At 37.0% G+C, this 14,382-nt stretch overlaps 1 long non-coding RNA gene across 1 annotated transcript; it reads left to right on the top strand.

The window, feature by feature from the left end:
* Positions 1-600: 600 nt before the first annotated feature.
* On the top strand, positions 601-1,384 carry LOC115019194 (uncharacterized). Its single transcript, XR_003833435.1, has 2 exons — positions 601-750; positions 902-1,384. It is a non-coding gene; the product is annotated as an uncharacterized LOC115019194 (long non-coding RNA).
* Positions 1,385-14,382: the final 12,998 nt, after the last annotated feature.

The following is a 14,382-nucleotide window of genomic DNA, read 5'->3' as shown; positions in this document are numbered from 1 at the left end:
CTTATTAAACGTGTTTCTACAGTACAGCTAGCGTTCAGCATGTTAGCCGTTCTCCAGCATCAGCATGACGTGAACCAGATGGCACTTTTCCAGCTCCGTTGGCCAGAAGCTCTGATACGTTTTAAATAAGTAAGTGATACGCTATCAATGTTTGACATACGTATAATAATTCGTTATGTATACGTTATGTATGCGTCAGCTACAACACCGCTGTGGAAATGTTGGACGTATTTGGACTATAAACTTTGAGCTACTTTTCATATACGCCGTCATGTTTCTGCCATACGGAACTGTGAGACAGGGCCGTATGTCTGCCGTGTTCGGCGTATCGTCTGCGTCCTTCAAACGATCACAACTTACCCTTAATTATATCAATTATATCAATCTATTGCCGATATTTCCGGAATACGTTTCTGTCATACGGATATGTGTGAAAGGGCCTTCAGAGTACATGAATGCCACAAAAGGCGAGCAAAACTGTTGAATGTGTCTCAGCAAATCATTATCTCTAAAGCTGTGAGCCACAAAAGCCTTCAACGGCATTTCACAATCATGACATGTTGACACTTTATTTCCACATATTTCCTGAACGCTAGCTTTGCAGTGTCTTCCTTGTTTTGACTTCCCCTTTGAAGCGTCAAAGCTCAGTGGTCAAACAAGTTGTCTTATGCACAGTGTCATCATTGTGAACTCCGGTGAGAGAAAGAGACGGACTCGCCTGCTTCAACGTCAACAGATCAGAACACTCAGGTAACACATTGGTATCTACTTTCTCTAATATTGAGTACAAAAGACAGCATCTTAAGGAAAGAATTAAATATTAAATAAATATGTGCATGCTTGTTTATGTCTTTAATCTCTGGTTGGAGCAGTACCAGTGTCTTGTTCATTTATTCTACAGAGCCAGCTTGGATGTTGCGAGATCAGGCCCCCCACTTAGTGTATTTGACAAGCTGAGTTGGACACTCTGTATCGCTGAGTGTCAGTTTGTCAAATACCCCAAGTGAGGTGTCACTTGTCTACAAATGTGACCCATCCTGGGTGACTCCACAGGCTGACCAGCCAGCTCCACAGGATGGTCTACCTCACCAAGGAAACTGAAAACAGCACGGCGACATGCTCAGAACCCTTTGCTTGTGAAAGTTTCAAGGATATAGAAAAGGAACAAGGTAATAATTAGGTGGTGATAGTGAAGACACACAAATGCTTAGTCATCCTTTCATCTGTTTATCTGTCAGTTATTTAGTGAATCACAAGCAAATGATTTTTTATGAACAGAAAGATTCATTGTATACAGTCCAAATAAGTGCAATTTATGAACCAACAAAGGCTTTATTGAGATGTTTGAATAAAATGAAATAAAAGTGAAACCTCTTGAACCCAGTTTTCTTTTTCAGTCTCTTTATTTCTAGGCGTATAGCACAGTCACTCCAAATCTCGGCAAAACTTAGCACTTATTGTTTTTCCCGGGACATGTACACTGCTCTGAAAGTCTGACATTTGGTATGGTTTTTTTTATCCATTCTTGGATCATTTTTATTTATAAAAACAAATGTTTTGAAACTATTTTAATCCAGAGGGTTACAGAGGTTAAAGTAAGGTTATAACAAATGTTGCTAAAAACCTATGAGAACGATGTGAGTTTGATAATGATCTGTTGCCAGAGATACAAACATTAAGCTAATTGTATCTTATTATTCTCACGGGTGTCTTGTGTAAGAACAAACCCATGTACTGGAAAAAATGGCAACCAGCCTTTTATAAGACTGCACATCTGTAAACATTTTCAGGTTATTATGGGGACTAACATTTTGTAAGATGTTATACGAACCGTTGTATGAGGATACGTTCACAGTTATTTGCCTCATTTCTCTCTTTCAGTGTTTTGCTAAATTGTTTTGTTCAGCCTTGATGGGAGTGTCCTTTCCCTGCCAACATGCAGCAGCACAAGTCTTTTCATTTTCACTTGTGACTTTGACTTGGGCAACGTGCATAATAAAACAAACATGTCCTCCTAGATACACCAGATGTCAGCTGCTTAGTCGTGTTAACCTCATTCTGAGTGAGGGTGAGCGCATCACCCACACACACACGCACACACACAGTGAGAATGTGTGTGTGTGTGCGTGTGTGTGTGTGTGTGTGTGCGTGTGCCAGGGGGATGGTAGTGGGGGACTGTCGCACGGAGCTCCGACAGCACGGAGCACGGAGCTCTCACAGCAAATATTGATATATGCGATTAATAGCGATTAATTACAAAGCTTGTAATTAATTCGATGAAGAAATGTAATCGCTTGACAGCCCTAATTTATATATTTACATCTGTTTTTTGTTCTGCACCTTGACAACCCAAAGTTCCCTTTATGAAATAATAAAGTTGACCTTGAATCTTACGGTGAAATGTATGTGTGATAACGGGATCTTTCATAATGCATGCACCGTGTATAATAAAAATGAATGAGGTGCAGTGTTTACATGTTCATCTGTGATCTCTTGAGGGTTATACTTGTGTTCTAAAGCTGCTGGAAGGACTTGAGACAGAAGCTTATCGTCCAACTGATGACACTTATCGGTCCGCCTTGCATTTCCTGTTCCTGTGGGGACATGCTGCGTTGCCTGTAAGAACAATTGCCTGTTTGACATTTTGAATAGCTATATTTTTACTGACTGATTCTAACTCCCAATGAGGCTTCATTGTCATAAATGTTTCTAAAAGCATTAAAATGCATGACACATACTGCTGCTTTCATGACGATATTAATGTCTTCGGTGCATTATTGCACGAGGACACCGCTGACACATGGTGCACGTCATGTGCACCATGTCTTGGCTGCAGAAATGAAAGCATTCATCCTTCCATCTACCATGGGTGTTAGGCCTATGTGTCAGGCATGTGGTGTCATGTTTAATCTGCACAGAGTTGTGTGTAACTGGTGCAGATCTAGTTTTCAAGGCTCTCAAGTTCAAGTTTCTTTTATTACTCTCAGTCCTCAGTCTCAGTCTGGCTGTGACAGAACATCACATACAACATCCGTGCAAACATAAAGGACATAAGTGCAAAAGAAAAAGAAACATAACACTTTCTATGATGCCCATATCTACAAAGCATTATAAACATGCATTTTAATCGGCTTATAACACTGTATCATTTAGTTATAAACACAATAATCATAACACATTATTTTAGCATTTTATAAGTGTATTATAATTCTCATGGTTGTATTACATTATAATCTTCTTTTAATTCATTATAGTCACTGTTATAATGCATTGTATTGTGATTATAATTTACTCATCAATGACAATAAGTCACCATTATTTGCTTTAAGTCAAATAAAATAAAATAAATTCAATAAATCTATGCAACAGACAAAATGTTATAAAATTTATTTTCACTTTTACTCAAAGCAAACAATGACCACTAAGAGTAACTTATACTCACATCATAATGCAATAAAACAGTGATTATAATGCATTATAAAAGTGATTATAATAGTTATTATAATGCATTATAACAGTGATCATAATGCATTATAAGACAATGTATTACATGATCCTTGAGTGAGTGACCAACAATTATGAAGAAGTATGATACTTGACCTTACAAGTCATTCTAAAATGCTTTATAATGTGTTATGATTATTGTTATAACAAATTATGAATATTTAGAGTGCTTATAATGATAATTATACAATGCTATAAGCAGATTATGACACATTATAATTATGTTTAGAATGGATATAGACAAGGCGGCGTCACAGAAAGAGTTACTGAAAAAACAACATACAGTACACAACTCCACATAGTCACAACCTTCTTCCCCGTCAGTACAGGCTGTACATTTGGGACAGTTGTCAGTTGGTTCTATTGCACAAGAGCAAGCGGCCTCCACTAAAGCTGCCGACTAGTGCATCACAGTACTTATATGTGTAAGTGAAGTCTAAACCACACCTGCAATAGTACCCGGGCTCAATGGGAATTGCAGAAAAAGTGTCACTGTCTGCTCTGTCACACATTTTTCACTTCAGGTTTTAACACAGACTCCAGAGTTTTCTAAGTATCCACTGGACTCACTCTCAGATATAGTGATTGATGTAATTCAGGTAATATATGTAGTCACATTTGACCACATCTGTGTGTAGGAAATTGTTAAAAATATCATGAATAGTATTTTGTTTCAAACTGCCTCTATTTCTAGCTTCCCCATATTTCTTCTATACTTCCTGTTCTTTGTCCTGCATCTGTTGCTGGGACTCTACCAGTAAGTGGTGGTAGAGATCCATTCTTTGATGTGTTCCAAACATGAGGCCAGTTTCACATTCTGAGATTGACTTTGTCGAGACATTTATTCTTTACTGCAAAGAAAAGTTCAAATCTACAACATACAGTATATTAGAGCAATACTACCACACCACAGGCACAAATACCTTTGTTTATAGAGACACAAAACATAATCCCTATTACACTGGTCATCTATGGAGATATTTAAAAGAGATTAAATATAATAATAATATGTACAGATATTTCTAAACCATAATATATTCATGTGATTTAGACGGTCTGCTATCCAGTCCAGATTTCAATGTTTGTTTATAGAGATGCATGGGATGAAGTTGGTGCAAGATATGCTGTAAAAACATGATATATACAGTGTACAATAAGAAAATATGCAATACAACAGTAAAGCACTGTAGCTAGGAACCCATCTCAGAAAATAATTTACCATAGCACTGTCATGGCCCTGTGGACGTCATCATTATATTACTTTTTCTCACATTTCCAGTCTGTGCTTGTTATCGAATAAACTATTTTTTGGGAAATGCCTCATAAGGACTCCAGGTGTCAACATTGAATGTTAGGGTTAGGATTACTTAGACATGGGATGAACTTGTTATTTTTCATTTACAATATTGTCCAATAGTGTATTGTTGTACATTGCTCAGTTTATTATTTTCTTGTCCTTTGTATGTAATGGCAGAGATTAGTCAAATAAAACTATGAACACAGAAGTCTATGCATTATGTGAAGACATGTTCAAAGAATTGTGACCAAGGTTTACCAAATTGTCGTTTTTCCATATTTACATGTAAACTTGTGTGGGCAGCAGTGGCGTTTCTTTTTCATTTTCTCCTGTCCTTTTATTTTCTCGTCTCCAGTAATCTCTTTTCACAACACTTTCCAAAAAACTATTACAATATATTTTACCTTTTATTACATATGAAAGTAATTAAATAGAGAGATAGTACAGGGTTTTTATGTTGATTGTACCCACGACAGTCGAGCAACGGCTTCTGCTAGGATAAGTAAAAAAAAAAGATCTCAATATGTTAGAGGGATGGGCATTTTGAGCATATTTGAATATTATTATTATAACTTTGAGAACGGCTGATACATGGTACTGACTGCTGTCTGCTTGTGACACTTTTTAACTTGACAGCTGTCTAATTGAAACAGTAGAAAGGATCGCAGCCACAGCAACACTTCTTCAGTCCATAATCGTCCCCTGCTATTTCTTTAGAAACCTTAATACAGAGGAGGGAATATCATTTTAAAGATGTTCCCTGACAGCTGTGCTCAATATAAGTAATTGAAGAATCATGGGATATTGTTTCGTTCTAAAGACAGCAAAAGCTGTGAATAGTCCGGCATATGGGATCATTTTTAGATATTAGGGGAAAGAAAGCATTTACTTTTGGGAAAAACATATTGTACCTGCTTTCTGTGGAACTGTGTCACAGATGTTTCACCACACAAAGCCAAGCCATGTAAATATAAAGTATTTTATAATATCCATAAATGCCTCACACATAAGAAAATGTAATGATCTAAAAGCAGGTTTTTATCATTAAAGAGATATAATGTAAACATTTATGCATTTAGAACTTCATAAGCCATGAGATGAAAGTTACAGGAAAATCAGCAGAAATGACCAAAACACAGGAAAAAGTTTCAGTCTAATTTGAAAAGTGTAAGAGGGAGTTGCTTCAGCGAATCACTGATGTCTGTCTAACATTTTTGGTGAAAATGCTGCCGCACAATGCAGAGATGCATTATTCTCCAGCATTTTCTCAAAATCGAGTCAGTGATATCTGAGCCTTTGTCTGAACCATGCATGAACAAACAGATAAGGTAGTTTGAATTAAAAGTGAGACTTATTTCAAATAATTTGCAGGATCAAGAAACTGATTAAACTTCACAATGAGGTGAAAGACTTTTAGAAAAAAAAAAAGGTTTGGAAGATTGCCATTTTTCCCCATTTCCAGTCTGAAACACATTTGTAATAGAGCTAAATATGAAAAGAAGGAAATGAGATTTGAGTTTGAAGTTTCGTCTCCACATCTTCTTACTTGTACTTTGCTGTCCAAGATGGGTTTTCATTGGGATAGTTGATGAATTTAGTCTAATCCTGGTCTTAGAGTGGTTTTAAACTAAATCACTTCATGATGTTTTTACTACTAAATGAGAAACACATAATAAAATATCGACTTCTCTTCTCTCATTCTAATGTGGCACCGTAATCACATTCCACATGTGTTGAGATCACTTCAGATCACAGATTTTATATGGGACAACACCACAAATAAGTTTCAGGAGTGTGAATTACCCATCATGGAGCAGCAGTGTCTGTGTCATCTAAAACGTTACTCAAATTTAATTAACAAAGTAATGACAACATTAAAAACGGTGAAAAACAACAATTCCCAGTTACAGGGGAAAGTCTTTTATTTGTCAACTGTGTGCAGCATCAACTGTCAAATACCATGAAGTCACCTTTTATTTTTACTAATTCTGACCATATGTTATATAATGACGTTGAACATTTCTTGGTATTTTTCAGGTTTGTTTACGAGGCAATAGATTCACATGTTTTAAGTGCAATTCTAAATGCAGTATACTTATGACAAAAGGTTTTAATCACTGGAAGTGGGAACACTGTGCTGTAGGCAGGTATTTGTTCTTAATATTAATGCTCAAAATATACCAGAGATATTAATGAATGGATTCTCTGCTGTTATGAATTAGAATCTTTCTCTAGTCCAACATTAATGGGGACTGGTTGTGTAACTAATGTTTTAATGATCTTCACATGACCATGATGACTAAGGGAGTGTAACATTTTCTATTCTTCACTTATATGTGTGATATCTGTTTCTGATATGGTTTCTGTACCCAGTTAGTATTTTGGTCACACTTAATATGACGTAATGTCTACCCTCACCCTCTTTTTTTAATGGTCACACAAGCAGAGCACACAGCACACACGGTGAAATTTGTTCTCTGCTTTTAACCCATCATAGTACCAGGAGTAGCACGAGGACGCACGAGGACGCACGAGGACGTACGACGCACGAGGACGCACGAGGACGCACGAGGACACAAGGGAGAGTGAACACTTCAAAATAAAACAGGATATACAAAATCACGATCATGAGACCAGGGAGCAATGGGAGTGAGGGGGGAAGAGGGATGTCCGGTGTCTTGCTCAAGGGCACCACGGCAGGGCAGGAGGTGAACTGGGACCTCCATTTTTTAGGTTGGGTCGGTGACTTGAACCAGCAACCCTACGGCTCACAGTCCAAACCCCTACTGACTGAGCGATGACTTATAAGGTCAAGTATCATAAGACCTCATAATTGTCACCCACTGACTTTTTGTTTTTGCGAGGATCATAGTATATTATATTGTCAATCATTGTAATACATTACAATTTTTTTATAATACATTACAATCACTGTTATAATGCATTTTAATGATATTATAAGTTACTTTAAGTGCAATTGTTTGCTTTAAGTAACATAAAATATTATTAAACTAAAATGTCAGCGAGTAACCAGCTAGTATGAAGTATTTTGATACTTGACCCTATAAGTCACCAGAAAATGCTTGATATGTATTATGATCTTTTGTTATAATAAATTAGAAATATTTCTTAGAACTATAATTATACAGTCCTATAAGAAGATTTAAATGCATTAGAAAGTATGTTTATAATGTATTATATACGTATGAGCGTCATATAAAGTATTCCCAGTATTTTATTGAGACCCCAAAGTAGTAAATGATTACACTATAATTTACGAGCTGTAATCTAATCCAATCTACATACATGAGTGTATCACATTATTGCTAATACCTTTCAACACATAATGCAGTCCAATACAACACTACCACCTACTACGACGTCAATGAAAACCATATAGATGATTTAACTTCTCTCTGAAGGTGTCAACAAAAATTCAACACTTTAAGCTTTGCAAAAGGGGAATTTATAAGAGAGCTGTTGTTGTTGGATTGGATTACATTAGATTATATAAGGTGTACCTAATAAAGTGAAGTGACTGTTAGTGCCAACAAGCTCTCGCCTGTAAATTGCAGTAAAACTTTCCATGACGCCCATGTCTATCATGTATTATAATGTGTTTACAAGTTACTGCAAGTGGTCTTTGGTCGCTTAAAATAAAATGAGAGAAATCTACACACAAAATGTTGTAAAATACTTTTTTACTTTACTTATAGTGTCCTGTTTTTTAGTTTTTCTGTTTCCTGTTTTATTTTGTAAAGAACACTCATGTCTCAGATTACTTCCTTTCTTTGTGTTTTTTCCCGCCTTTTGTGATTTGTCTGCCCCGCCCTGATTTGATCCTCCTGTGTCTAATCCTCCTGCTGCTCTTGTGTCTTTGCCTGCTTCCTCCAGCTGTGTCCTGTTCTTGTGATTAGTTGTCTGTGTATATATATACCTATGTGTCCCGGTGTTCCTTGTCTATGTTTCCTGGTGTGGTCGTTCCTTCTGTATTTAGCCCTGCGGTGATCCTGGTGTTTCTTCGTGCCACCCTGGGTTGTTCTGTTTTCTCTTACCTTAGCCTGCTCCCTCAGATTTGTTTCACACCAAGCTCGCTTTTTGTTTGCAACCTGCCTGTTGTGTGTACTGCGCTTGGGTCCTCTTTTTAACTGCACTGTTTAACTGTTACATGAAGTAAATAACCACTAAGAGTTACTAATCATTACACCAGTGATCATAATGCATTATTTATATTTACTATGGGAATTATAATACACTGATTCTTGCAACAACAAAAAAAAGCTGTGTTATTTTGATATTTTATTTTACACATCAAGCATTAAATCTGTGTCTGCACGTCAGCAACAGTCTGGTTTGGATCAGCCGCCAAACAGAAACAGGGACAGGAGCAGGCTGGAACAAACAGAGGTCTGCAAAAGACCATTAGCACCAGCCTGCCCACCCTCCAGACCTGTTTCTGATGAGTCCTTCTAGATGGAGGATTATAAAAACACTTTTAAAAGAATATTTTTAGAGCCTGGGGCAGAGGACAAAGGTCTTTGTTTGCAAAGTGAAGTAAGAACATAAGAAGCAACCCAATACTGATCATTCAATAGGCTATTCATTCCAGCATTCTTTGCTCTCTGCACCATTGTCTTACTGTTGACAAATGCAGGCAATTTTATATATATATATATATATATATATATATGCATGTATATACAGTATATATATTCAAAATAGACAGATGGACGGATGTACAAGGTGTCTTTATATCTTTCGACATATAGACAGATAGATTTCTAAATATATACTGTAGATAAAATGAGATGGGTAACGTTACTGTTTGACATCCCAGAACCCTGCCAGCAGGCACGACCACACAACTATTTATAACATATGATTAATTAAATCAGAGTTGTGCTTTGTGAAACATGATGCATTTATTAGAAGAACTGAGTAAATTGTGAATCGTTTTTTGATAAGTTAATTTATATTTTAAATATCGAAGGAAATCCTAACTCTGTTAAATTTAATGGAGCACAGTTTACCGGTACACATCCAGTCCTTCTAAAAGCTCATTTATGATTTCTTCCGACTCTTTAACAGACACTAACTCATTCAGCGAACATGACATAATTGATATAATTCACTACTCATTTTAGCTCCGACAATGTAAAGTGAATAAACGTGATTCCCAGATCATGCTCTTCAGCCTCGCAGTTCACACATTTTTACAACTGCTGATTTATTTATACTCTGCCCAGATAGTGAGCAGATAATGTCCTTGTTTGACCAATACTGTCAGTTACTCTGCCTCAGGCCATGGTCAGCCCTGCTTGGCCCATGATGGGCAAACACTGGGTCATTAGCACTTTTGGATGGATCGTAATTGAATTTGCTTCAAACTATTATGCCCTCCTCAGGATGAATTGTAATAACTCTGGTGATGCCTCAACTTTCCTTCTAGCACCATCATCAGGTCTCTCATCATCATCTGCAAAACTAATAATATTTTCATCAACCTTGGCTGCACTGATGAGAGCTCCGTGTCAACTCAGCAAACTTGTGTGAATTTACTTTTTATTACTTGTTATATATTTTATTTTATTTTATTTTTGACAGCTGAGCTGACATGCTGTCTCTCTCAGACACATTTCATTGTACCGTTGACCCTGCGTTAACCTACATATGACAAATAAAACTTGAAAACTTGAACATCATAAACGTTGTGAGCATGTTATTCTGACATTAGCATTTAGCTCAAAGCACAGCTGTGCCTAACTAACAGCCCACTACACATAGCTGCTAGCATTGCTTCTAGCCTTGTTTTAAAAGGTAGTCATTTCCAAAACAGCTGGTCACTGTAGTATTTAGCAAATGCTACTCAAACAGGAGTACGTAGTTCATTTATTGGGGACTATTTTCAGCTGGGGATTAATACACATTGGATGTGCTATTGAGTAGTTATGGTACGTGGACAGTATGTGGGAATGAGTCAAAATCAACTACAGTACAATTCATGGTCATGAAGAAACATACATAACACATACCATGTGACTTGTGTCTTTAATAGTTTTTGGACAACAATAGAGGTCTGTGGCACAGAGGAATACGATCTATCAGGCTTTGGTATTCGAAGGACCAAACATTTTGATAATGTCATGGGTTAAGCACATACACCTTCATCTTTTTCAGCAAGTATATTGTTTGTTGAATGTAAATGATCAAAAAGAGACAAATGTCTAAGGATCAGGAACTTAATGTGTACACAGGTTGTATTGCAGACTGTAATAGCGAGGCAGTGTTGCTCAATAGTTAGAGACAGGATCACCTTCTCCTTCATGTCTATACTGGAAAACACCCTGGCCACGGATTAACTCATGCTCCTGTAAAATGTGTTGAATGTGCTGGTGAGATGCATTTAGTTTTTCTCCGCCATTATCTTATTTTGGCAATGGTTGAATGAAACACAACTAATTTGCCATATAAGTTGATGTTGCAGAAAAGCAAACTACCTAAGCACCGCCTTTCCTACTCAGTGGTTCAGTGTGACCCTGTTCATTGTTGATGTTGCACCCTCAATGTCACTCTGACTTGTGCTTGGAGGAGCCTAGCATCCTTTTGGAGGAGACTGTTAATTGAGGTAGAAACATAGTTGAAGGAGGATTACTTGTTCCCTGCCTGCTACTGAAAAAGTCATTCAAATAAAAACATCATTGAGCTCACATAATTACTTTTTCAGTGGCAGGCTGAACATCATTACTATGCTCAGTTATAGTTTATGCAATGATACTGAGGAAAATATCTTTATTAGAGTAGTTTGGGTGAGGTATGTGTGAAAGGTTTACACAAGACAACAGATTGAGGGGTTGCTAGGTAAGTAAACCTACACACATGCTACATTACTAGGGTTTGGACTGCTTCATTTATGTCGAACCATATTTGGTCACATGGTCCATTGGATTGAAACAAGTAAAATATCATTTGTTTATTTAATAAAGTATTATATTGTTGACTTTACATTTTGAGTACAACTGTTGTATTTAAGACTTTAAGATAATCTGAGCAAAGTTAGGTGAGGGTGTTTAGTGTTTAGTTTAGAAAAACTTGGAATGAAGTTGCCTGTTAGAGATATTTTTTGACTTAGGCTGCTACTGTCAAAACAAAACTTTAAGGCTTGATCAAAGATTTAAACTCCTATATTGTAACATGCTGTGCATTCACTAAACCAGAACTAAACTTTTACTTTTAAATGCTCAAATAGTGAACAGTAAAATATATTTTTCTCATACAGAAGGTGAAAGAAATCCCAAATATCCCCTTTTTTCAAATTGCAGTAAGACATCAATCTTGTATTGGCCTTAATTGCTTTACTCCAGAGTTGGCAATGTGACTACACAGCTTGCATGTTTTAGCCCATTTACTACGGTACAAATCACTTGACATCACAGCTAACCATTTTGCGTGCCATGCAGGAATGTACTTTTAGCCATAATAGCGATATAATTTGTCCAATGCTTTGGTTTATGACCAAATATCTACCCTTAACATCAGCCTCAGTTGTGCTTTGTGTTTTGTGCTAATTACCACATGTTAGCATGCTAACATGGTTAATTAAGATGGTGAACTGGGTAAACATTAGCCAACATCTGCTTATGTTCCCGGTGTGTAGTATTTAATGGCACCTTAAGCTCCCTTACCATGCGTGTCAGAGAATCTACGGTGGCCTTCAGGTGACGTAAGGTAGGTAAAGCACACTGAGACAAATGTATAATTTGTGATATTGGGCTATATAAATACATTTGATTTGATTTGATTTGTAAGGATTCCAGCTGTTCGTAAAAATGTTCATTGTTTGTACTTCCTGTTTTATTTTGTGTTACTTACCTCTCCTCTCATCTCCACTTCCTGACCATGTGTTTCCCATTAGCTCATCAGTGCTTTCACCTGTGTCTCGTCACCCTGCACACTTCCTGGTGTATTTATTCTGTGTGTTTTGTCCCTCTGGTCGCCAGTTCGTCTTCGTATCTTTGTGCAGTAACAGTTTCAGCGTTGTCCTTCGTGTATCCTGATCCTGTTTTTGTCATGGTCTTCCCGGTTTCCACGATCCTGCTTCCGTGACCTGACGCTGCCTTCGCCTACTCCTTGCCTGTTTTGTTTGCTAATCTGACTGAATTCCTGTGTACAGAACCTGTTTTTGCTTATAGTAAAGACTGTTTTGCCAACACTAAGATCTGTCTCTGAGTTGTGCATTTGAGTCCCATTCTCTGTGTTCTGGTCATACCTTTACACTATGTAGTTATGAAGAGGCTCATTCTAAACTAACAAAAACACAATGAATCTTTGTGTCAGGGGATTATACACTGATTAATACATAGTTATTTATATTATATTACATTTTAGCTAATAAATCCCCCATTAATCCTACACACTGTGCCTTCATCAGTATGTACGTCGTTTTGAGCATGCTATCATACTGACATTAGAGCTAATATGGCTAGTCTTGTTGTTATATTGGCTTCCTTTCATTTTTGTACAATATAAAAATGACTCGTTCTTGGGATTAGCTAGAGTTGTGTAATACATTGTCAAAGGTACATTAAAATAGTGGAAATAAATGTCTCCCTGAACATGGTAGGAAAACTACATCAGGATAAGAGAGAGGAGGAACGCACACCAGTGTTGGAGAGGATCTGACCACGATGAAGTACAGGTGTTAAGAAAGATAGCTGCACACTCGTCTCCACAATACAAAACAATTATTGAATTATTTACAAAGTCTTTAACATGATAGGGTACTGAGGGCACAACACAGCTCCACAGACATTAAATAAAGGATAGGACACAGGTGTGTGCTCTATCATGGTATCAAGTGTCCTCATTTACATATAGGTAAAAACTTAGGTTGTAGAGTGTATTAAAGAAAAAAACTTTACCATATAGATATATAATAACATTATATAATGTAACTCAATGCAACCTCCGTTAATGTTAGCTGTTAACTCTGTTATTTAGCCAAGCAGGACTGTGTGGATTTGTTTGTCACAATGTAAAATGATCAACATAGACCTTTACATGTCCCCCCCCAACTGTACCCATTGGACTGGACCCCCTCCCCCTGATGGCGGACCCCTAACAAGAGTTTATTCAGTGCTCTGAAACAATACTGCTGGTAGGCCACATTTACCAAAATGTTCTTGGTCATTTCCTTTCCAGTATCCTTTCTGATAACACATTGCTCTTCTGCAGCTATTTATGCTTTATTGGGCTCTGATGTCTGCTTTATATAAGCCAGTGGTTTACCTAACGTTTAGCACCCTCTTAAACCAAACCTTCTTGTTTAAATAGCTGCCTAAAGACAACCATAACTATCGGATGTACTCTGTGTTTTCCATCAAATAAATGAGAGCAGGATTAATACCCTCAGGTGAAGGCATACTGCAGAGAAAAGGTGATACAGTTAGTGCTAAAGTAAGTCTATTCCTAGTTTTCCATGTGATCCCTGGGAAATCAAAACAAACTTCTATTACTATAACTAAAGATTTGATTTGACTTGGTACAATAAGTCCAATAATGTAAAGATACAATATTGAGGGGGG

Source organism: Cottoperca gobio, chromosome 14 (genome assembly GCF_900634415.1).
Source record: "Cottoperca gobio chromosome 14, fCotGob3.1, whole genome shotgun sequence".
Taxonomy (NCBI): domain Eukaryota; kingdom Metazoa; phylum Chordata; class Actinopteri; order Perciformes; family Bovichtidae; genus Cottoperca; species Cottoperca gobio.
The sequence above is the reverse complement of the archived record's forward strand: the minus strand, read 5'-3'. Positions and strand labels throughout refer to the sequence as shown.